Source organism: Neopelma chrysocephalum, unplaced genomic scaffold (assembly GCF_003984885.1).
Source record: "Neopelma chrysocephalum unplaced genomic scaffold, ASM398488v2 Primary Assembly neopelma1_44, whole genome shotgun sequence".
Lineage (NCBI taxonomy): Eukaryota > Metazoa > Chordata > Aves > Passeriformes > Pipridae > Neopelma > Neopelma chrysocephalum.
Window position 1 is genome coordinate 10,728,497 of NW_020897703.1, and position 26,711 is coordinate 10,755,207.

General features: G+C 38.8%; 1 long non-coding RNA gene across 1 annotated transcript in view; it reads left to right on the plus strand.

The window, feature by feature from the left end:
- The window catches only part of LOC113965274, a 222,377-nt gene extending 195,942 nt beyond the window's left edge, over window positions 1-26,435 (plus strand). Inside the window, exon 4 of the long non-coding RNA XR_003533488.1 lies at window positions 26,342-26,435. This is a non-coding gene — a long non-coding RNA (uncharacterized LOC113965274). The remainder of the gene's footprint in view (window positions 1-26,341) is intronic.
- Window positions 26,436-26,711: the final 276 nt, after the last annotated feature.

Here is a 26,711-nt window from a genome sequence, read left to right on the forward strand (position 1 = left end):
ATATCTTCATAGAACAATTTTTTACAATCTGTTCCTCTTACCATGGATTTGATTTTCATAGCAGAGAAGGACTGTCTGAGGAAACAACTCTATTTCTTACAGACTCTCAGCTTCCAGATTAAATTTTTACTTGGCAACAAAACTTCCTTTCCCAAGATGATGGTTAGACTCTATTGGTCCTGGGCTCAACTCAAGCAAACATTTGTGTTTGTACAAAACCTGGCTATTTTCCCCATATGCTCGGTAGGGCTCTGGGAACTGAGCCATACAGAGTCAGCAAGACCTGAAGTCATTAGCTCTGGGCAGATTCTGCATCGAGCAATGCAAGTTATTAGACTATGTCAGTAGGGGAGTTTATTTTTGCTTCCTTCCTGTAAATGACAGCTTTATAATATGTGCATACTTGAGCAACCAATCTTCTTTTTTTTTTTTTTTTAGTTTCCTTCTACAGCAGGAGTAAAACCATTCTTTTCCTTAAATATGCCAAGACCAAGGCTTTTTTTCACTTCCATTTAATTCGTTTTGTGATATACAGTGTTTTGTCTGACATGGCAGGCCGGTGATGCCACATGGCAGTTTGATGTTGCATTATTATGATTCATTCAAACGCCATAACTGCACATGCCAATTGACAAAACTTGTCACTGACACAGTCTTTAGTCCTAGCACCTTGCAGTCTAAGTGCTAATGATGCTGCACGGCGCAAATCCACGGAGACAAGGGCATGCTGCTGGCAAGACTTGTGCAGAGGTTTCGCAGGCTTCATCTTTGCATTACCAAGGAATTTTGTGTGGGCTTTAAAGCAGCACAGAAGGCAAATTTGTGGAGTGAGAGGGCAAGGATGCATATGAGAGTGTAAGTTACACAAGAGGCAGCATTACTTTCCTTCCTGCTGGGTGAAGGGCTCTTGCAGGGGGGCTCAACAGCAGCACAGAGTTTTGATGCTTACTTCAAAGACTGCAGGCATGTCTTAAAGTAGTCCTTGAAAAGTTCATCCAGAATGCTGCCCAAAGGAACACCCTACGGATATAAGCTATAAAGTTATATTACCGTGTTTCACCACATAGTCCCTCTCTGAAATACTATTTTTCTTTTTTTTTTCCTTCCTCCCCCATTTTTTTCTTTTGTTGCATTTTTCTTTTCCATTATTTTTGATGTTGAGTAGCTCCAGGAACACGAAGCACAAGGTTTTTCAAGATACTTAGACACAGTTATCTCTAAGTCTTCAAATAGGAGCTAAGAATCTCATTCTGCATATTATATAAATAGCTAGGAAGAACAAAACCCTTCAAAGAGAGTGAAATCTGAAGACTAAAAATGGTATGTCAGAAATTAGTCAACAAAAAGGTGAGATTTATTCAGGTACTTATTCAGCCACTGACCTGGGAACTATATAAATTGTTATCAGTGCTACAAGTGCAGATGGAACAAAAGGAACTTTTTTTTTTTAATCAGGATGGCTATCCCATCCAGCTGCCTCCTAATCAGTCCCACTAGGGCCTTGCTGGAGGAGGACAGGTATCAGAGGAAACCAAATGACATCAGGCCCTTTACTGTCATCTGTGACTCTTGCCCATGGTGCTGTGAACCTTTTATCAACAAAAGCAGCTTCAGTTTAAGACTAGAAATTCTTTGCTGTATCTAGAGGGATAGATAAGGCAATGGGGGGCCTTCCTTTTCTAACCTATGGTCTCCAAAGCAGCAACAGTCTCAGAGACATGAGTTTCTGCTTCTGCCAGCACTGTTTGCTCCTCTCTCTTTGTGGGTGTTTCATTTTGTCATCTCTCCAAAAGAGCTGTTATCTTCAACACCAGCTGAAAAAACCCCCAACATTTTCTTATGTAACCGGCCTAAACAATCACTAACAGTGGTGGTTTGCCACAGAAATTGGAAGACTTATATTTCTTTACTTAGAACCTCAAACCTTGTTTAACCACGTCATATCGTGGGATGATAAGGTCATGTTAGAAATTTGACCAACTGAACACATTTATGCCACTGAGATCATCCACATCACAGTGTAGTAGTTGGGTAATGCTTCTCCTGTAGCTATGGGCGCACTGTGAAAACCCCCAGGCTGGAAAAGGCTGTCTGCAAGGAAGTTTGTCAGCTGAATTTCTGCAACCCCCCTCCCCTCCCCGCCCGTGCACACCAGGTCTGGCTTCTCCCTACTGTTTGTTTGTTTGTTTGTTGGGGGGGAGGTGTTAATAATCATTCTTCAGTTATCAAAGTTGTTGTTGCTTCTTAGTAAGTTGCAAAATGTATTATCTAACTAGATGCATGTCTGCAATAGTAATGAAAAAATGAATTAAAGGGGATACCTGCTGCTTTCAGTTCTGATATCAAAACCATGTGTGATATAATCCCACTGGTCAGAAGAAGCAGACTGAGCTGCTAATGGATGTGTTATCTGTGAAATACAGCTATTGCCTTTCTACAGATTGCTTGGGGGAAAAGTTCATTCATTCATGGCTAGACTTCGCGAACGAAGATTTGGGAAGGGCTCTACCCACATTTCTTGCAAGCGCGTTGGTGGCTAAAAAGGCCAATATGAGAAAGGCGTGTCTGGTTGCAAAAGGCACAGCAGAAAGACTCCTTAGATGGTATATTCTGCAAGGCTCAATTCTTTCCGCGTTGTCTTTTCTCCTCAAGGGTGATCCTGCGTGCTTTCTCAAAAGCATCAGCAGCGTTATAGATGGTGTGTCTCCAGACCTCCCGATTGGAGGCCAGAGTAGTCAGACCACATGCTCAAATGGCCACATAACATTGAAATCAACTTGGTGGTCTGAAGATTCTTAAGCAGCTCTTGAGGATGTGAATTTGGTTCCCGTGGATCAGTTCCCTGCCTATAAGGCATCAAAAAGTAGTTTTCTGTTTCACAGTATGCTTTGTAGATGCATTGTCAGTAAATGCAACACTTTCATGATGGAGACCATAGCAGAACATTGTCATGGATGTAACAATGAAATATTTAACTTTTCTGTGTTCAACACCTACATCTGAAATTCATATGGTAAGCTATTTCAATTGAAAAGTTAAAGAAAATAAAATTATAGAAATACAGAAAGTATAGATTTTTATATACTAAAAATTAAAAATAATTGAATTCTAAAAATTCTGTGTTAAACTTCATTCCATATGAAGGGATTTGAATTTTGTTATAATTGCTTAAAAGCACAGACAGTATAAACATATGGACTTCATGCATGAAACTTGGCTAACTTAAGTAATTGTCACACTCATAGTGACAGCAACTGGAAGTTGTCTCCTCTTGTAGAGAAAGAGTAAGTTAGAAAAGCAAAGTTTTTCGTGGTTGAAACTTCCCTTTCTGTGGTGATGACTTATCAGTGTCTCTTAACCTACAGCTTTTATCATGAAATGTGTATGAGGGGGATGAGCAAGTTTATAGAAATAAGGCAGCAAGTACATAGTTCATTTTATTTATTTAATATCTTGAATTATTAAAAAGGTAGGTGGTACTTGGAAGATAGTTTCCATTGCTGTATGAATTATCAACCAGCAAAAGGAGCAATGTGTTGACAGATATCTTGACTGTGAATTACAATTTCAGAGATGGAACCGTGAAGGATAAAAAAAGAGTGAATGCTGGTGTATTTATACCTAGAGTGAACAGAAGCCTACAGATACATGATAACAATATAAATGGGCATTAATTATTTTAGGATTAATTCCTTTTTAAACAATTAAATGTAGAAGGTCACAAAGTAGAGACTCTCTTTGCTAAATGACATTTAACACTAGGATAAACTCTCTTGGTAGACTGGTAACAGGCTATAGTGCTTTTAATCTATAGGTCATTGACTTGAATCCATCTCAAAATGCAAATGATTAGTGGAGGGTCAAGGATCTCTTCACTGATCTAGACATTTATGTTCAGAAAAGGGCAAGAAAATACAAAAATAAAACGAAAGACAAAAGAAAAATTTAAAAAAAAAAGAAAAAAGAAAAAAATTGATCTTTTTCTACTACAAAATACCAAAAAAAAGATTTCCTTAAGGAAATTGCCTGTCTTTGTTTATAAAGATACCATTGGAAGAAAAAAAAGTGTTATATTTACTTTTCAGATAGTACATAGTAAAGGAATAGATTAAAAAACAGCACTGTATTGCAGCGTATGTCCCTAATTCACGAATGAAAGTAAGTGACTTTAACAACTACCTTGGACTAGGAATTTTGATTCAAATATTTTCCTCTAATGATGTTATTTTTGTGCACTATATTTGTTTTTTTAATTGCTTTGTTGTGTTGTTTTCTTTTTTTTCCTAGTCACGGACAACTGAACCAGAACTAAGATTTTATTAAACCCCCTTTATCTAAGCTGTTTGACTCAGAATAGAATCAAATCTAGAACAATTGCTCTGTGAAGAATTCCACAGCCACAGCCAAAGAAAAGTAAAGGCTTATTATCTCCAGCCTTGTATTGTGCTCCACTCAAATACTGACTGTGAGGAGATGTCCACATGGAGATTTAAGTGTACTCTAAATATGCAGCATATATTTCTCTGCACAGCATCCTCACATAAATAATCCAAACAGTATCAGGCCTTGAAATATATCTACTTGCAGGCTACACTCGCAGCTCCTATGACATCTCCCTGCTGGACAGTTACTCTTTTGCTGTCACTGAGTTTTACATTCTTCCAACTCTCAGCAGAGAAATTGCACCAGTCACAACTCTGTCTGCAGCTCTAGAGTACGGGAATTCCTCGTTTTTTGAGATGAAAATTGTCTGAGAAAATTGATAATGTTTTTCTTGTGATTTGATTCAGCCTCTTACTAGCACTGCCCTTGCCCAGGCTGCATGTGGAAGGTCCTGCTGTATTCATCAGACCTCATTCAGAGCCACCTCACAGAGTTTTTATCACTGTCACCTTTGCAGGGAAACCTCATGTGGTCATGCAGAGCCAACCTCCGATTCAGCAGAGCTGATCTCCTTTGTACTGCCCACAGTGGGCCAAAAGGAGAGCTCCCATGTGGGTATTGGTTCTGCAGAGCATGTGACTGTGTACCAGCTCTGCCTGGAACCACGAACATCTCACTCCTGCTGAGGACCTGAGCCAACACCGAGTCTCCCCTTCATGACACCCACTCCTCAGAGGTCCTTCCTCCAGTGCTGCAGTCATTTTTTATGGCGAAATTATTTGAGGTTAATTCAAAGAGCAAACTTTGAATTAGAATTTCTTAAACATGCAGCTTGTTGTTGGACCAGTGAAATTTTTGTAATTAATCAAGTCTATTAATTTAGACACAATTCTATCAAAGACATCAACTTTTTCAGATGTCTTTCAGAAAAGTTGAAAATGCTGCTGCTCCTACTTTCCCCTTTTGCACTAGCAGCTCCCTATCACAGTAAAGACATTATTTTTCACAGTAGAAAAAGAGGATATTTTTATTTTCATTCTTCTGTCTTTACTATATCCCCTTTCCCAACTCAGACCTCTGTTTCTGACAAAGAGTCACTGAGAGTCAGTGACTTTCTTTATCCGCAGCTCAGCTCCCCAACAGGTTATTGAACCTGTTTCAGCATTCTTAGTTGTCCATCCACTTCTGCAATGAAACAGACTCTGTGATCCACAGTGGGAATGGCAGACATAAAAATAATAGACAAACTGGCATCCAGAAGCTGTCTACACTGCCACAATTATGCTGTTATATGTACTTCTGGACACTGGATAACCTGCATGGGGTATTATTTTTCAGGTTGTTAATAACATTTCATGAAATTTTGACTCCTGCGCAGCATGATTAATTTGAGTACTGTCAAGAACTAAATTCACACCATAGCTCCTGACTATTTCATAAAAGAAAGTTTTCTTTAACAAGTTAAATAGCAAAATGCTAACTGTGGGCAAAGGCTTTCATTTAATTAGTATTTATTGATCTGCCTGTGGTCCAGCAAGTGGATCCAGCCATGTCTAACATACAAAAATCATATCTGCTTCCTTCTGCCAAAGTTTATAAACACTCTTTCTGCTTCTTTGTTGCAATAGCTTAGATCTTCAATAGAACCATGAATGACCATGTGAACTCAGAGGTACACTCTTGACTGAATTATCTTAACTTTCCTAAATAGTTTTAAATGCCTAACTTTTTTTAAATTAAGCTCTGAATAGATGCTTTTATTCAGCAGAAGGTTTTAGGATGCTGTCCTGTGCAGCTTCTGGGGAGCATTGCTGGACCATTCTGCTTTATAGCTCATCACCATTATCTCTCCTTAAGAGACTATCCTGCTCAGAGAACAAGGAAGGTTTTCTCATCCTCATTATTTTCCAAACCACTAGTTCCCTGGAAAGAATATTTGTAAATCCAAGTTGTTCATTATGATAGCTAGACAAAAATGTGACCTAAAACTATCGCCATATAAAACAAAAAACAGATTCAGACATAATGGTCACGTTTTTCATAAAATGTGAAAAACATTAGCAATTGTGTATTTATAGCTTATAAAATACCCTTTAGGTCACAGGTATTTATGTACCTAAATGTAGAAGATACTAACACTTTAATTCAAATGTAATCTGTTATCTCTTTGCTGCTTTGTTAATCCTAAGAAGTTTAGAGACCATTAAATTATAAAACTGTTATTAGATGCAGTAAAATGGGGAAAATCATTTGGCAAGGCACACAGAGAAAGTAATATGAATCTACTGAAAACTCTGTACATCTTATCTGAAAAGAGATCAATTATAGGCCAAAAATCTCTTTGGGCTATATTCTGTGTTTTTAAAATAAGTGATGTAATTTGAATGTGCTGCTTTCAGACTATTAAAAGGCTAAGTAAGCCATACCTAAATTTTTATTTCGCTATTCTGGTTAATAGTTATATTGACAAATATCTTGCAGAAACAGGCATGGAATGCTTTACTCTACATAACATAGCACCCTGGTAGTGTGTGCTTGTAAAAGGAAAACTGAACACATGCAACAGACTCAAAATGAGTAATTCACACCTTCTCTCTTAAGCACTTAATACGGCAAATCAGGAGGCTGTCTGGGTCTACATGTGACAACACAAATGTCCAGACTGAGCCTGAAGAGGCTAATCTGCACCCTCTAGTGACCCAAACTAGTTGAAACATTGGCAGCTACAAATTACTAAATGACTTGGAACATTTCTCCCCTAGTCAAGACCTTTATTGCTCTATTACCGTTTTAGGGCAAATAGTCAAAAATTTCAATAAAACTGAGAAAACTGAACTGCACCAGGATATGTAGAAGCCTCCACAAACCTTAGATGTTGACATCCTCCAGCTGCCAGCCCAGCCATGAGCAGCTGAACAAGGTGTAAAACAGGCCCATAAGGTCCAGGCCGTTTGCTCAGTCCTCTCTGCCACCCATCCCCAAACTCAGCAATCCCAGATCACAGACCAGGGGCATCTGTGAGTTCCAAGCAATCCCTGCATTGCATTTCCCCACCACGGGAGGGTTGTGCCACTCCCAGCTTCCCGCAGCCATGCAGCAGGGTTGTTGTACAGAATAGCCTGGGGCAGCCTTGAGTGCATCTTCCAAAAATAAAGGCAGTTATAGTAATCTGCTGTGGCAAGCATGTGTGTGTATGATAGTCATTTACTGCAAGCCTAGTGATTTAATAGGATTAAATTCTGATCAGCAGAGAGAAGATTGATCATAGTAATGAGAAGACGGGTAGAGTACATCTGGCTCAATGGCAAACTGGCTTGAGGAAGAAAGTGATAGAGTTCAGTGTCCATTATGAAGGAATCATATTGGACCTCGGGCTTACTATATTAAGTGAGCAACACTGTAGGAGAATTGGATCGGCTAGCATTCCCTTTTTTAGGTAAACATCTAATGCTTTGCTGTGATACTTTATTCCTTTTTCAGTACAATGCATGAAATGAAGTGTTCAAAATAATGTGGCCAAAAAAGCAGATTTACAAACAGAGAAGAATTCCCAGTCCAGTAGTCAATGTAGTACCATATAATGCAGTGTTGGGTGAAGATTATCATGAAGCGATTTTCATGGCTGGATTCAAAATGTATGCTGTCAGTAGTCCTGTTTTTAGTAGCAGTGAACCTGACAGGGAAATCATCTGAGAAAGAATAGACTCCCAGTGTTGTCAAACTGCCAGGCAACTCTCCAAAAGGGACAGCTTGCAGCATACAGATGAAGTAAAGGAAACTACAGGGGGTTAGACTATGGTAAAGTATAGTATAGGTGCTCATTACTTAGAGGTAAAGCAAACAGAGAAAGAAAGTTTAAGCAGTGGACTCCAGGGAATTACTATGGAGAATAATTAAAAATTTGGAAGAATGCTAATGTGCTGAAATAAAAAAAAAGGGAAAATTTAAAGATTAGGAGGAAAAAAGTAGGTCAAGGGAGTAGAAAAGGCAGTGAAACCTGACGACTACAAATGTGCTTTCCCACCCTCCTGGCACCCTTGGAGTTGATAAGGAGAGATTGGCAGAAAGCAGGAAGCACGACCAGCATAACCAAGTGCAACCAGCAGACACTTTTAATGAAAAACAGTAATTGGAAAACGTCCACTTCAAAACTACTTTTGCCAGAGGTGTTTTGTTGGGTTTTTTTCCCTGCTCTATTTTGTATTTCTAGAACTTCATTGCTGGGAGGTTTTGCTGTTTTTTTTGTTGGCAGAGGGTTTTGTTTTAATGTGGCCATTTTGTCATCTTTGTATTGCTGCATTTCAGTTTCGATTTGCTGCTTTGAAAGTGTAATAGGACTTTAGTTAAACCCGGAAGTTTATCATACAGTGAATGTGCAATTTTTAAACTTAGGGAGAATCTTATCAAGAAATCAATACATGACTTCAAGAAGTGTGAAAAGTCATTCAACAAAAGGAAAATCAAGATTTTTTTCAAAAGTTGCAAACATCTTTTTTATGCCACATTTAATAATAGGTCTCTCCAAAGGGTCCATCCTTTTTTTAGTTCAAGTCATGAAACAGAGGCAGTAAATAACAACTTCCCTAATGTTCATTATCTGATTAAAGAAATTGAGGCATGTAACAGTGCAGAGGTTAAAAGACAGGGAGGATTAAAGGATGAGTGTAGCTAATTAAGGAACCAGCCCTGCAAACAATTACATACATGGTTAACTTTAAGCACTTCAGCACTAATGGGACTACTCACATGCTTAAGTTAAGCACACCTGCTTGTGAACTGGAGCTTGAAGACCACATCCTATGAGATGTTGAGAACATGTTAAACATTGAAGGCAACAGGATTGCCCTGATTCCAGTGGGAGCTGGATATTATGCACTTTCCAGTACCAGGCTTCACGATAGGGTAACACAGGCTAATTGGGAAGAGGTTGTTGACAGAGGTTTCACAATAAGTCTTCCTAGGTAAATACTGGACTGCATTTTTTTCAGAATCATTCTGAATCCAGCCTTCACTGATGAGCATTTATTTTTAATAATCTTCCCAAGATCAATACTGAAACTAAGAACATTTTTTACTCTATCAGTCAGCAATAAAGGGTAAAAAAGACAAGCTGAAAAGGATCTGTTCCACTGGGGTGGGTTGGTACAAGGTATGCTGCCTGCAAGAAGTGGGTTTCAACAAGGTTCAGTTTTACTTCTCAAGCTCCATTTTATGCAGTAGCATGAAGTGAGCTACCTCATTCACACATTTGGGGTCATGTCAAGGTCACAGTAACAACCCTATATAGCCAAAACCTCATGCCCAAAGGACGTATAGCAAGTCTATATTTGATCCAGACATCCATTGTTCCCTAGGAAATTGAAGTCAGTACCCCTTGTCTCTCCTGTAGTGATGATCTTTCTTAATTCAGAAAAAGCACAGAATCATTGATTCAGTAGGATTTCTTCAGTTTGCCAGTTTAAATTTTAGAAGCACAAGTATCTGTAAATTAAACAAGCAAAGGAATCAAATGTAGTTTAGTCACATCATCTGACAGTCTTAACTGCCCACACTAGCTGGGAAAATATTTCTTACACTGTGTTTTGTTTGCTTTTTCCTAGGAAGAAGGAATGGCTATGGATACGTTCTCTTGGGTTTGTTGTTTTTTTTTTTTCTTCTCCTAGTGTGCCAAAAGGAAAGAGTTTGTTTGGCATCATGCTCTACGTCGTTTATGGTCTTTCTGTATCATTTCCAGAGAAAGAAATAGTTGTTGACACTGATTCCGAAATTAGGATTAAACTGTCAGCATTATAACTGCCAACCAGTTGAGCAGACAGTAAAATGATGAAAAGTGAGAAGACAGCCTTGTCTTAGGCTGACTGTATCTCGGTGTCCTATGGTTTCCTCAGCTGGAATCCATTAAAATTATTTAATTTTATTTATTTATTTGTTTTTCAATTCAAAGGAGATGACCTTTTTTAAACTAGTCTCTGTAAAAACTTCAGGTGTTTTCTCAGCTGTTGTCTTCACCAGTGAGACTCCAGTAATAGTGGCAACTGGGAAAATTCAAAGGCTGGGAGGGAAAGGCACAGAGGAGAGGAGGAATTGACTTGATTGATTGGGCTATCAGAGAAAATGTCCTTTGACATTGAAACTCTTCATTATTGTTGACTGTCTGAGGCAGTCTCTGAAGAGACAGTGGGATTTGAAGGGTTGCACTGGTTGTTGTTCCCCTTTGTGGTGCAAAGTCTGGAGCAGACCAATTGGGAGATTTTAGATGCCAGGAGTAATACGTGGCTGCTCAGCATTACATTTCTACTCACTGCAAAGATCTGGTCATTTCACAGAGACATCATGCTTCTCACTTTCAGTAAGTTTTCCATACCCTGGATGAGAAAATAGCCTCAGACTAACTCCTCCCAGAAGAAGGTGAGATTCGCCTGTCTTCCCCCTCAGCTCTCACATTAGCCAGGTAATGCTGGAAATTATTTCTTTTCTGCCTTTATAAGAGAGTGTCCATTAGGAAGTCACAGATTCTCCCCATTATGTTTATTTGCCCCACTCACACACTCCCAATGCACATTTGGAAAAAAAAAAAGGTTTTCATAAAAGATACAATTCACAAATAACATTTTCAGCAGTACCTTTTGTGCAGTCGTGACCCTTATGTTGCCACTGTGGATGTCCCTGTTAGTATAAGAAGGGCCAGATGACAGCCTGACACCCTCCTTTTCTGCCGTTATGTTGTCATGGTATCTTGCTTCTCATAGCAAGATATTGGGGTTTTGGCAAATTTTAAATTTTAAAGCCTACTGCCACAACTCTAGTGTCCCTGAAAACAGGAAAGGATAGTTTCCATAGCCTATCCAGAGTGTTGGCAGCCTACCTATCATTCCTGTATTAGGACCTGCACATCATTCCCATGCCACTCAGAGTATTCTCTGAGAGCCTCCACCTTACATGCAGGCTTTGTGCAAGACTCAGCAGGAATATCTCAAAGCTGGTTCCTGTGCACCTGAGAGGCCATTGCTGGTTCCTTCACCTTTGTTGTTCACTTCATTGAGACACCTCAGGGTGGGTGCCTCCGAGAAGCTGTGAGCATCTGCACAGTGACGTGTGCCAGGCTCACCTGGCCCAGCCTCTACCAGAGAGACCTGCCAGGTGCTGCTTTGGGAGCATAGAGGAAAATTTGGCCTTTGCTCTGCCCTGGAGTCACCCCTTAGAATTTCCAATGACAGTATCTTCCAAAGGCCCTAATTCTTCTTAAACCTTGTGTAATTCAACATCAAAGATCATATCCAGCTGTGCTCACTATTGCTTTTTTCCCTCTTCAGATCCAAATCTGTCGCTAACTGCATTTTCAACTTTTTCAAGTTCCTGTGTCTTTTGAAGTGTCACTATGCCTGTGTTCCCCACAGCCTATTCCCCAACCTGCTTTGCACTGTTATCAAGGACTGAGTGATCCTTTGTCCCAAATCCTCAAAGGAATATTTCAGTTCTTTCTTTATACATTTCTGAGACAGTTCTGTCCCTTGGCCTGTGCACTTCTTAATTTACTCTTCACATTTGATGCATTTTTCTATGGGCACTTAAAATTCACTCTTAACTTTCCTCATTTCAATCAACATTCACACAGGGACGCTTATATGTGTCTTGAATTGTCATTTTATTAAAACCCTTTGCTCTTTTACCATTTAAATTGCCATTCTGTATAATATCATTTGCATTTGCATGGTACCTTCCCCCATAAAAGACAAAAGTTTTTATTCTCTCTTAACAGATAAAGTAAAATGGAATCAGAGAGATTAGAAAGATGTCTTTGCACCTCAATACAACTATATGGTCTCCAATTCATGACCTTAATTGCATTGGAGCAAAATATTGTAAGCACGACAGATTGACATGTAAATCAAAGTGATATAAATCACAGGTCTGAATCATGGAACCTTTATTTGAATAACTGCTTTTAATCTTGGTTTTCATTTGACTTATCCTTGTTATTCTAAAAATGCTTGCTCTTAAAGTTGTGCATAATCATTCAAAAGTAGAACTGCATATAGCCTTTATTCCAGGTGGATATTTCTTACTACATACTGTTCATATGTGTGTTTACTTAAGCAGAAATTTTAATATATATTAATTCAAATTCTATTGTAGAAACCTTAATTTACATTAGAAAATATTTCAATTTTATTAGACAAGGTATTTTTCAATTTGTATCAAGCTGAATGTACAATTACAGCATAAAAGATGTACAAATTGAGATTTAGAAAATATGTTATTAGTAACCCATTTTTTTTCTTAATTACCCAATAGCACCATTTATTAAAACATATATTAGCATTACATTTGTATTTACTGCACTTAGTGAATGGGAAGCTTGTTTCTTGTCACTCTAAGCCACATATTAGGACTCCAAATCTGCAGTAGAGGCATAATGAGATTTTTCAAAACTGCACTGACAATCAGGTGCCTGCTTCCAAAGAAATCGATGGATACAAGGTGACCTGTAGGTAGTCTTGAAAATTTCCAGAGGCATCTGTTTGCAAATGTTCTCAAAAAGCTGTGCCGAGGACCTGCAGATTTCTGAAATTAGTTGAGTTCATCCTCACTTGCTGTGTCCATTCATGGATTTTGAAATAACAAAATAGGCTGTTCTTTTCAACTCAAAATTGATATAATTACTATGTGTGACTTATTTGGAAAAGAAGCACATATTCTCTCCGCTCTTGCTGAACTGCAGCACAAAGTCATTTGGCCAAAAGCTTTTCTGCAGTCCTGAAAATACTTACACCTACAAAAGCAAACAGAACCCATCATCTGTCCTGTTACAAAGATAGATGTAGAACATATATTTAATCAGTAACACATTATATATGTTGTTAATAAAAAAGTTGAGATAGAATAAAAATAAATTAATATTTAAATTAATGGTTATGTGATAATTTGAAAAGTAACATTTTTAACTCATTCTTAAGTAGGATACTTATTAATTAAACATGGTTTTGTTTAGCAGTAAATTATACTAAGTCCAAGTCTTAACACATGCTTGGTCCACACATAATTTCACATTAAATTTTCAATAGTTTTAAAATTAATGTGTTTTTTATATATATTTTGCATGACTTCTCTGAAAAAATATTTTCATAATCTGTTCTTCCCTTGAGCTAGCAGTGAACTTCAGGAAACTTTTCAGATTTTCTCAGCCCTGAACCCTGGTTTCTATCCACAGTTGTCAAAACCCTCTCAAACTCCCTGATAGCTGCATTCTCACTGTGTGACTCCTCAGCCCTTTCCCATGCAGGTTATTCTACTGTTGCTTATCCTTTAAGCAGACTTTTATTAGAAAGTGATGAGCAAGCTTTTCAGAGTCCTAGATCTTTCCCCAACTAACACAACAAGAAGAAACAATCAGAAAAAAAATAGAGTAATTTTCTGTGGGGTCTGTGTGCACAAAGTGTGTAGCAAGAGATGTGAGAGGAACCAGAAACGGCAGAGTGATGGGGGAGAAGGCTGGGGCCAGCCTGGCCACGAGGGGCAGATGGGCCTATGGTATCCAGGAGTCAGACCCCTTGCGGCCTCTGTGGCTGTTGACCTGGGGGGCAGGTGGTCTCAGTGCTGCAAAATTAGCGTGTGCTCAGACTGACTGTGCCCTGAGCGGGGCATCCCTGGCACAGGCCATGCCATGAGTGGGGCATCTCTGGAACAGGCTGTGCCCTAAGGGGTCATCTCTGGGACAGGCTGTGTCTTGTCTTCCCGCTGTTCTCCAGTATTTGTGCCGGAGCTGTTCAAGGCCTGACTCCTGACACGCTCCTGGCTAAGCAGGCTCCTGATGGACACAGCGATGCCATCACTAGAGCTGTCCGTGGGTGGAAGGTGCTGTACCATGGCCCCCCATGAGGCCACAGCTAAGGGCCACACGGGACAGGGAAGTGGGGTGCAGCCACTCTCTGAAAACCCTCCGACCTGAGGGAGCGCTCCCATCAACAGCCATGTGCCAAAAGCTCCACTTAACCTGCCCTAACGCAGAGACCAGAAAACATTCCCTACCAAAGGGTGTTTTTTACAATGTGACAATTGTCATGCTGTGTACAAAGAAAAGTAGACATTTCAGTTTGACATACTAAGAATTACTACTTCAATTCTAACCAGTAATTTTAAATAATTTCCATTTTATTCTAAAGAATGACATTTTAAGAGCTTTGAGAAAGAAATGTTTCATAATTTAATCAAAGGAAATGTTTCATCATGTTAATTTTTTTTTCTTTCTTTCTGCTTTCCTTTTCCTTGCAGCTGGCTGCAAATGTGAGCGTTCTTTTGTTTTGTTTCAGGTTAATCCAATACAATTTTCATTTTGACAGCTATTCAGGCAAATCACAGTATCTGTTATTTATACTGTTCTGTCTGTTAAAGCAGTGATATTCACTGCTCACCACTTTAAGGACAAATTGAGGCCCTAATCCTGTAAAGACCTACCTATTTTTATGGGTAGAACTGCTTACTGAGCATAAAGTTAATCACATTAAGCTTGTAAAGCACTAGACATCCTAGAATGGAAAACATTAGAGATGTGCAAAGTAGTATTTTGACTTTCAAACACTTCTCCCTTTCTCTGCTTTCTCCTCAGAAGGATGAGGGACTCATTCAAATGGAATTAAAAAAAAATTAGTTAGAATCTCAGTTCTACATATTTTCTTTCATTGTTTGCAGAGAACATATTCTTGTTATTAGTTGTATGTCAGTTTAAAATAATGTCTGCCTGCTCAATTCAGCTTCAAATATTTTATTCCAATCCTTTAAAATACCATATAAATAGAGTAGGTAAGAGCTGGGCAGATATGTAGAAGATTATTGCTCACCTTAATTCAGTAGGTGCTCTGAGTAAATCTTTTTTTTACAGCTGGGATAAAGCCCTATCTGCTCTCCTTTCTCTTTTCTCCTCTTCAGGCCACAGATCCCAGAGTTTCTGACCAAAACAAAAGACATTGTGCTCTTTGCTAAACCTTCTTTGCCCACTTTTCTACCCGAAGTGCCTGGGAGCATGCCTCTGCTGGAGATTTCACTCCAGTGTTACAGGATGTGGGGGTTTCGAGCTGGCTCACTTTCATATTTTTTTAATATGGAAAGAAAAAATGGTACACCAGCTTGAGAATGCTTTACATTCAAACAAGTGAGACAGAGTGAGGAATAGGCTTAATCTCAGTTTTTTGCCTCAACCAGAGTTTGAAATAGGCTTTTGTCAAAATATATTCTAAAAGAGCAAGGGAGATGTTAATTTTGGCATCCTCGGTTCCACCTGGGTCGTACTCCTCCTAATTTCTTCCTTTTGCTCTAATTTACAACCTCTTTGCTGTAATCTGGCTGCACTTTCTCATCAAGTAGTTCTCATCACTCAAACAGTGGCAGCCTCAGAGACCTACATGCACAATACCTCACAGATACAGATTGGAAACAAAAGGTATTGTTCCCATGCTGGGAAAGACAGAAATAGAAGTTGAGAGAAAAAGATTTCCTAAGACTGGGAAGTCTGAGAGCCATTGAAAGCTCTAAGGCAGCCAGGTGTAAATCCATACCTTTATGCTGCAAAAACAGCTGGACTTTTGTGTGGATAGTGTCAGGCAGGTTCTGCAGTGCCAGAGCGTCACTTGTGTACATCTGATATTGCAGGGAAGCTGTGACATACCTCAGGACGAAATGCAGATTTTATTCTCGGGGTAGGAGTTCAGGTTTAAACATACACTGGAGTTGCTGACCATGGTTTGTCATTTAGGGTGCTCCAAAGGTTAGAAGGGACCCCTGGTGGCCTAGTGGTTAGCGTGCAGGACTTTCACTGCTGCGACCACGGGTTCGATTCCCAGTCCCTCCCGGGCAGATGGAACCCGTTAGCCCTGTGTGGCCATCCATCTATGAGAAGGACACTCTAAACAAACCTACGTCCTGAGGACCTCACTGCCATTGTCCAAGCTTGCTTGGCCCCGGCAGATGAACCTTAGGATTAAAGGGTGGGCTCAGTTCAGCGCAGGCTGTGTCTCACCTAAAAAATCCATTGCGCAGGCTGGAAAGGTAAAAAAAGACCTTTCCCCAAATCTTCGTTCGCGAAGATGGGCCATTATTATTATTAAAGGTTAGATCGGGCTCTGCCAGTGCAGGTGCTCAGCCAGAGTGGCTCTGAAGGCTTGTCCTCATTGCCTTTGCAGCGATGCCAGACCAGCCTGGCTGCCAGAGGCCCTAGAACAGAGTCAAGACATGCTGACAGAGGGAATTTTTTGGCTGGTATAACTGCACCACATTCCTGACTGACATAAGCGAAGACAGCATTTTTCTGCCGACATAGCTGAGCACACAGAAGAGGTCTGCCAGTGTAGCTAAGAGAACAGGAAGTGTGGATTAATTTTTAAATCTAAAAAATAATTATCTGTCATGATTGTTCCAGAAATCTTGAAAATATAACGCCAAAAGGCTCTAGAACTATAAAACAAATTTTAAAGTCAAGTTTTATAATAAAAAATGTTCTGATTATTTTCAGTAGTGGGGAAGCATAGGTCATGATTTATTTTTTCTTGCAACTAGGAACATTGTTTGAATCATGAGAGCCCTGCCCTTGTGCCCTGAAACCATTGCAGTCATATGTTGACACAAGTCTCCATTACTTGGGCAGAATCAGGGTGTAAACAGCATATAACATCTGCTTAAAGGTTCAAACTTCTTTTTTTTTAATCTTTCTGTTACTTTTCAGGAAATAAAAGAGTACTGGTACCTCATTTCTCTAAGTACCCTAAGTATTGGTTTATCAGACAACAAGGGTTTTTTTTCATTAAAAATTGATGGTATAGAAAATAGTTAGCATGTAATTGACAGAAAAACACAGAAAAAAAATCTTCTTATAAATCCTCATAACATGTCACTAGTGACAATCCTAATAAAAGTTATCTCCAGCCAGAAGATTAAGGGATTTTTTAACAAGTAAATACAGAAGCAAAGAAGAAATTTAGACATTCAGGTCAGGCTTTCATATAAGTAAATATATTCCTTAATTTATTAATGAAGTTCAGAATCCTGATAAATTGTTTATTAAACAGAACTTCAGTATCTTTTGTGTCTGTAGCTGAATGTATTTTAAAGAGTAAGAAAGTCAATACATGAAAGATTAAAATACTGTGATTCACTAGTCTGTCACAGCAGGGTGGCCAAGTCTGCTCCCATTAAAGCTGTCATCACCATGTTACCTAGAATACTTACAGAGACTGAGATAAATGTAGACATTAAATATTTTAATATAATCAGCCAATGAAAATCAAAGTAACCACTAAAAATCTTGCACATCAATGTTCTGCTGCAAATGTCCATCTTCTAATTTAGTACACATTTCAAACTTATCATTCATGGATTTTAAAGAATTTATATCAGTCAGGCTTGCCACTGATGCAAATACAAGGCGTCTTCCAACAAGTTATGACTGTAATCGTGTTGCGTGCCCGCTTGACTTGGATCTGAAAGTTTTTCCACACAGCTTGAACAACACAGTAAGTTGCTGATAAGACACTCAGAAGCAACTATATGTTAGAATACGTAAAACATCTTTAGGCCCAGCACTGTTTGCTTAGAAAAGTAGCCTTTCTGGTTGAAATTTTGCTAGAGATGTTTTTTTTCTTCTACATATTGTGTTTTGGCAATAAGAATTTCAACCATTTTAAATGAGAAAGATTGAAATGTCTTTTTTTTTTTTTAGAATAGATAATACAAAATGTAAACAGTAAACAGTTACAGGATTGAGGTGTAATTATACACAACTGGCACTGTAAACAGCTCAAGTTCTCCAATCAAGAAGTAGTTTCATAACTTAGTCTTACATCTTTTATAAAGGAAGGGCACATATGGAAGACACTTTACATGGAATGCATTGTTATGACAGTAATTTCTTTATGCTACCTTATTTTATGTAAAGATGTCTGTGAGGTGTCAGGTGAATACACCGTTATTTAATAGCATTTATCAGTTTATTCCAGCTTGTGAATCTGTATGAGTGTACATGCTTGTATACAATATATGTATATAATACATGCTGCATTTTAATAGCTAGCTATTCAAATTACTACACCTTACTGGAGTGCAGTAAATTTTGGCATTTAACCACATTATGGTAAGTTCCAAGAAAGCAAAAAAAATAAAAAAATTTAAAAAAGGTTTTTAGCATGTCTGTTGTACCACAAGTGACCAAAACCATTTAATACTGAAGTTAAATAATGTGCTATAGCCACAGACATACTGGGAGAAATATCTAGCCAGACTTTAGAACAGAAGAGCCACTGTTTTTCGAATTTTTCATAGGCCACTGTAGCTCCATATTATCAATCTTTATGAGCACATAAGAGCAGTAAATTAATGAACACGTAATGTGCTTAAGCAATTCACACATATATTAATGAACATGCTGGAGTGTGTTTTTGTACTTAGAGCGTCATCTAGTGGGAAATCGGGATTATCGAACATCCTTTCCCTGTTCCTTCAGCTTCAAGTAGACTGTTTTCTAAAAAGGAAAATACAGAATCTTCTGACTTGGAAGGGACCTACAAGGATTATCGAATTCAACTCTTAAATGAATGGTCCATGCAGGGATTAAACCCAGGACCTTGGTGTTATTGGCACCATGCTCTAATCAATTGAGGTAATCTCAGGGTCAAATACTGTAGCAGGGATAGCTATTAAGTGACAAAGAGAGCTTTCTTCATAATTAAGTTTTACACTGTTATCAAACATAAAAGGAAACCAGAGTACTGGAGTGAAATTAAAATTTTGTAGACTTATAAAAACTTATTATCCACAAACATTAAATAATAACATACCATTAAATAATGCAAACTTGCATATCTCATAACAAATCTTTACACATACAGTTTTAAAGTATTTTATTAATATTAAGGTGGCCATACATTGGAAGAACTGTTGCTCTCCAAATCAAAAGCAAAGCTTTATTCTTGACTGACCTTTTTAAATATATGGTGAAATAATAACTCAAGGTTATGATGAAACAAATGTACTTTTAAGACTTAGAGCTAGAATGTAGCTTTGTGTAAGGAAATCTTCAGAAAAATAATTCAGTGCAAGTCAAAAGATGGCAAAACTCAGCAAACTTGCAATAAAAAACTTTACGATATACATGTACTTCACAAAGAATAGTTATAAGGAGCTTACCTGCTAGTTAGTTTGCTGTCTGTATCCCCCTTTTTTTTGTTGCAATTTTTAAAATTATTTCTGATTCCTATCCTACCGTGTTTGTTCAAGAAATAGTGGGGGCAAAGAGTGGATCGCAAAGGTTGTGGGTTTAGGACAGCAGAACATGGCAGGAGGTTGATTGTGCTCAGTTTATATAAGGTCTTAATTTTGACTGTGACAGAAAGAAAAGTTAAGAGGGAGAGGGAAGAAGAAGTTGCCTTGCAAAACATCTGAAAAATGCAATGAAGACCACAAAGAAAATAGGGGTTATTCCATTTTATAGTTACATATACCTACTGCCTTTCCTATAAGATCATGCCTGGGCATTATTCTCTGACATAGGGGCTCATGCAGGTCAGCTTCTCTAAAGTCTGCTTTCACGGTTAAGTGACTTGCTTTAAAACTTCAAAATTAAATGGCTTCCTTAAGGGAGTAATGTTCTGTTTAAACAGTTACAGTACAGCAGAGGATCAGAAACTTAGCTGCTAGTCTGTATTTCTGCTGCTGATTTCAGCTGTGATACTACATCAGACATCTTGAAGCATAGTTCATTATATCATTAATTTATAAAGGACACAATACTGAATTGCTGAGTCTAAGTAAACACAGTGTGGGGTGCTACTTTATTATTTCTTCTTCCTAAAAAAAAATTGGAAGTTCTTCTTTGAGTAGAGTTGGATGACTTGACTCAGGTAAGGGAAGCCACCTGAATCACTGACAAAACTTTAAAAGGATTAAAATACCTTCTGGAAAAACTGGTATAGCCCAAGGTTTTGTTTTGGTGGATTGGATTTGTGTGTGTGTGTATGTGTGTGTGTGTGTGTGTGTGTGTGTTTTTACAGACTTCTTATATTGGTTCTTTGAGAGAGAATTATCCAAGTATTACAGAAAGGTAATCTTTGAGGAAGTTTTGACCAGACAGAAATAGACTGGGGCAGGGGGAGGGTATGTGTGCGTGTGTGTGTGTGTGTCATATACCTGATCTGGAAATATGTTCTTGCAAGATTACATGTTGTTTGCAGATTCAAGTTCTAGGGAAATGTCTTCTTTCTTATCTTTACCAAAGATCTTCAGATTTTTTAAGATTGGGGATGGACTTTTTAGTAGCAGGGCCTGTAGCAGGCCAAGGGCAAGGGGTAATGGTTTTAGACTGAAAGAGTCTAGATTTAGACTAGACATAAAAAAGAAATTTTTTATGATGAAGGTGACAAAACACTGGAACAGGCTGCCCAGAGGGCTGGTAGATACTCCATCCCTGGAAACATCCAAGGCCGGGTTGGATGGAGCTCTGAGCAACCTGCTCTAGTTGAAGACCCATGGGGGTTGGACTAGAGGACCTGTAAAGGTCCCTTCCAAACCAAACCATTCCATGACTCTATGATTCTGTGATTTGTCACCATTTTCTTTATGGGGATGGGAGATGATTCAGTTGAATTTGAGGCTGGACTGAAAGATTCAAGACTGCCTGTACAGCTTGGGACACAATAATCAATGGTTCCTCTCTCTGGAGGACCATCTCAAAGGAAAGCTGTCTTACTATAATGAAGAAGAAGAGGTATAGAAAGACTTCAGCAAGGGAAGAGTTAGCAAGAGATACAGAAACATAAAGGAAAAGTCTGATAAATAGAAAATGTCATGAAAATTAATAGATAGACAGTAGGAGAGAAAAAGGAGACTGTACAATGGGAAAAGACAGGGACTGAGAAAAGTTCAAAGAACATACTAGCTTAACCTCAGTAACCCTTTCCCACTGGAAGGGCAAAGAATCTCATTTAACATTTCTTAGGTTTCAGAATTCATTGTACTTTGAAAGAATATTTGATAAATTATTTAGACAGTTTCAACTGAGATTGGAAAAATCCCAGCCTGTCAGAAGCTAGGTTAAAAAAGGTTGGTGCTGTATAAATAATTTACTTCTTTGGGGAGGAAAAAACATACAACTGCTATGTCTGGAGTAGAGAAGTGCTAAACCTGCTGAAGCTCACTAGCCATACAGTGAATTTAAGCCAGCACTACAAACTGAGTGCTCTCATTTAAAAGCAGAGGCTATGCCAAAGCTCCGTTATCAAAAGAAAGTTAACATAAAGATTCTACTATTCAGTTCTTTCATATATTCACTCTTTTAACACCACGAGCATAGTCCAGTTTTTAAAAAAAAAATTATAAAAGGCTCTCTTTTCAGTGATTTCTCATAGCAACTAATTTGAATAACGTGCGCTTATCATATCAGCGTTGGGTTTTTCTTAATTCATTAGTTTTATTTCTATAAAGCAGACACCCTCCAGCTTCACCATAACAATCCACCATTCATAGCGGATAGTTCCCATTCCAGTTAGAATTGCTTGACATTTCAAGGGAACCAGAGCAAGGAGTTTGTTTGTTTTTACATGGAATAATTAATACTTGTGTTTATTACAGTATCTTTAAGACATATCACCATAGTGATTTTTATATATGTATATATATGTGTTTTATATTATGTACATATTATGATTTTTATTTCAGTAAGTAGAAGTGCAGAATTTGGGGACAGCAATGACCTTCTACTGGGACATACCAGCACTATGTGATACTCCGAGTAATGTCTTTTGAGTAGTATCAGCACAGAAACTGTCCCCACTGCCAGCATAGCTTTGCCAGCTGTTATGAGACAACACTCCTTCCCAAAGACACCATTCCAAAGGAAGCTTTTGTCCCCCATTCTTCACTGTCTTGCTACAGAAACTGAGGTGACTCAGCAGCATAGGAAGGATAAGGCCCTAAATGCTATCCTTACTTCTTACTTCTGGCCACTACAAGAGCCCTTCAATAAATAACAATCAGCCTGTCACTTAACTCTGTGTATGGCCAATGCACTCAATGTATCGAATTATATCAATAAATGGAAATATTGTTCTGGCTGACTGTATCAGGATTGTCTCGGATTTGTGGCCAGCAAGAGAAAATAAATACTATAGATCTGGTAGGTGATTGATGGGTTAAAGCTCTGCAGACAGCAGGTTAGCTAGATCACAACACCTCAAAACTATTTGGTGTGTGCCCATATATAAAACTGGAATTCCATTTGTATGCTCCTGCACAGCCCAACTAGCTCACCAGGCACAGGATATTTGCATCTCAAAGTTGCTGTGCAAAGCCTGTCTGGATACTTGTTGGTAGAGTTATTATGTATTATGCAAAGAAGATGTATTTAGATTTTCAAAGTATCCTCATTCTGCGAGAGCATGCCAGGGGAGCACACCCCACAATTTGGCTGACCTGTGGGGGAGGTTGGGAAAGCAGAGTCACGACTTTATTAATTCCTGAGAAACTTAACAGCATATGGCCCCCAGCATGACAACATCTACTGCAGGTATGACCATGATCCAACCATGTGCACCCCATAACTGGAAACATAACACTTTCTGTCTATCTTCGGTGCCCTCAGAATGCTTTTTTAACTAATTCATGTAATTTCCTTCTGTAATACTGATGTGAAGAAAACTCCTTTGTTTTGATCTATTAGCCCCAATCACCTTTCAGCTCTGAGAGTCTCTAATGTGAAATGCCTTCTCACACCTGGGGCTTTAGCCAAGGAGAGTGGCAAGTGCCTGCCCTCCTCCGCCTTTGCCCAGGGACCCCTCTGGATGTTTCATGAACTCTGAGCTGGAGTAGAGGCTCCAGCCTCTTGTTATCCTTATTCTTGTCAGCTTTGAGGCCTGTGTTCAGCCAAGATAATTCTCATCAAAACAGGAGGTGCATGAAACACCAGCTTTAATTTGGTATCTTTATATTCCATATTAAGTCTTTTAAACTGCAAGAGCTTAATGAAGAGGTGATAATAAAAGAGTTGGCAACTTTCTCCTTTGCACTTACAATGCGTATTCTTACATAATTAGTGGTGAAAGCGTAGATAGATGTTCCAGGTTGTCTAAAAGCACTATAGATGAAGAAAATGACTGCTCTCAGTTTTAGTAGCAGTGTATTTTTATGGTAGGTATGACAACAGCTTCTAAAGTCATATGGCCTTTGCAGAAGGGAGTAAAGTGGGGAACAAGAGAGTTTCCCTGTTAGGGCTGTTTTTCAAACTAAAGTGCTAAATCCACTGTCTACGATGGAATTCCCCCATTTTCAAAAAATAAGGTAAGCTAGTTCAAACTTACTTCAAAATGGAGTTAATATTTTGTATTGTTGAATTTAAAAAAACCAACAACCAAGCTTCAGAAAAATCAAGCAATTCCTTAGTATTTATTGTTCATCCCTTCCAAATGAGGCTTTATTCTTTGACTAGATCAAGCGGTTTATTAAGATTTTTATGTATTTATTTACTATTTTCCAAAATTCGTCATTTGGAGCTTAACAAATGGAGAAAGGTAAATGGCACTAAATAATTATAACAAAAACTGAACAAAAAGAAATGGAGGATTAATTTCCCTGTTAAATTTGATGTCATCCTTTGCTTTCAGAATTAGCTGCCTAATCAACATTTCTTTTCTTCACGTTTACTTATGTGTGCTACCAGAGGGGAAAAATCACTAGTGGATAAATATGATAGAGGATAAAAAAATCAATTTCAGTGTTATTTTTTCTTATATAGATTACTAGTCACTATATAGGAAAATACTGATATGGCAAAAGAAACAAAACTCTTAAGCCCCTCTGTCTTTTATTAAAGCTAATGCAAGCTGGAGAGCAGGCTGCCTGGCAAAGGGGTTTCAAGAGTGTCTGCAGATCCCTACCCCCACAGCATCCAACTCTACTACTGGGGTACCTCTGTGAAAACAACTGAGACTCAGCCACTAATATGAGATATGTGCCACTTTGGGTTAAATTCTCTGTGTAAAAAATTATGTAATGGCACACATCAGGTGGGAAGTGTAATTTTTAAACTGGTACAATGTATTACTTCATGTTCTTATTTGCTTGGTTGTTGGCAGTAGGAGGTAAGACACAGGAAGGAAATGGAGAGGGACTTTGTGGTATATGTGTTTCCAGCCTGTTCCTACAAGGTGGCTCACACAGGGAGGGTGTCAGGAAGCATCATTTTATCTAAACTGATGCAGCCCATCGCTAGCCTGGCACAGCACTGCCTTCCAGGCATCCAACTGGGGTCTGCTTCGGTGCCAATGCCCACAGATGCCAGGGACTGAAATGGAAACATGGTCACCACAGCTACCACTGTGGTTATTGGTAGCATAATCACGGGGGCTGGCTTGGGGGAGGAGTATTTAAGCTGCATTTTGTTTCTATTCTTGCATGGCTGCATAACAATTACCCACTTCCATTGACTCTCTCCCCGCTTGCTCCTTGGCCGTGTAGCTACACGGGATGCACCACCCAGGCACGCCCCGGCATTGTTTCTCGCCTGTTCTGCACGAGTAGTGCCAGGAGCCCTGCGTGGCCCAGCTGCCTCTGGGATGCCTGGGCAATGCTCCCCTGTTCCCCCTGGTTTCTATTTGCATCTCAATGCCAGAACTGGGCCGATGACCCAGGCTCCATGCACTCACACCACAGCAATAATTGATTTCAGGCCTGAGTAAGTCCATTGAGATCAGCTGAGTTTCTCCAGATTTACACTGCTGTAACCAAGAACAGTTTGTGATGTCTGTGTGAACATTATTACTAAGTATTTGTCCCTTTGCAGTCATGAAGAGCCAAGGACACACTACTGTGTCATACGCTAAAAGATAAAACGCCAGTGAAAGAAGGAAGAACTAGTTTTAAGTTCAAATCTTTTATGATTCCAAGGCAAAGCTGAACGGTATTTAGGTAGAGATGGATTTTACAAACATACTATATATAGATCTAAACTTTCATTCTCATGATTTCAAGATATATTTTCCATCAAGTTCAAAAAACTGAGTTATCCAAATATTCACTTTTCTCTTTCTCTCACTGAACTTTATGCTTTCACATTAACACTTTGCTAATTATTCATTGATCTGTAGTTCTATTTCCTCTTGCGAAAAAAAAATCTGAATTTCTTGAAATTTGAGATAAAACCAAAATTTTAGAGTTCCTCCATGAAAGTAAGATGCAGTCTCTGCCTGCTGACTCAGGCTTATCCTTTCTATGGCAGTAGGTAGGTCTATCCTGTCCAGAATTGTTCCGTTGTTGCATTGCCTTCAACAACCTTCAACCACCACTGTACAGAAGGGGTCCCCAGGTCTTCCTGAGAAAGGTACACAACATCCACCTGAAGCTCCAGATCTTGTTATGTTATTACTTGCCAATGTGGAAAGCAGCAGGGAGAATATCAGGAAACCTAAATCTGTTACTCGCTTTGGAAAGACTGACTGTAGTAAGCCCAGTTAAGCACCAATGACATAGTAAGATCCAGCATCTTTAGCTTTCCTCCAGGGAAAAGAGGCAAAGTCCTGCATCAGATCAGTCTGGTCCCAGCTGTTGAGAATACCTGAAACAGAAGATGGCTGGATGAACCACATCAAATTGCTTGTCTGCTGGCCAACACACAGGCTGCTTCCCTTTTGCAGTTTGTCTGTCAGCTTTTCAGATTTCTGTTCTCTTTCATTATTCACTTTTGTGACAAACTCTTCTACAGATGCTGGCAAATGACAAACATGGCTAGGAAAAACAATGTGAAACATTTTTAGATTATATATGCATAGCTGCATAATGACTAAGAGGAAAACAAATTTCTTGGCAGAGTGGATTTAAACAAAGTCCTAAAAAGTTAAAGCCAATTCTACAAAGTTCTGTTGTTCTGCTGCCTTTCACTTGCTTTCCTCCTGTATTAATTCTTTTTTTTTTTTTTACTTTCCCATAGAGCAGCAATGTCAAGACAGTGAGCCCAGCTCTCTACGTACTGGCTACTAGCTGAGGCCGAGCCTTTGATGTTGGGAGTGGGAAGATTTCTTAAGGTACCAAGTTATTTTTCAGCTAGTAAATAAAAAGAGATGATCCACGCTTTTCAAAGAATGGACATTTTCCACACTGTCACTGGTTCTTCCTAGTTGACTGAAATGTAATTCAGGCAGCACTTGAGAAGAATTAACTTCCTAAAATCCTCATTGTCCCTGCAGAGGTGCTTTGGTCCAAATAGACATTTAGTTTCCTGGCTTTGTTCAGTTTTAAGATGCTACTCATTTTAGTGCATCTTCTTTTGCAAATCCCAGAATAAAAAGAAATGTTGCAAC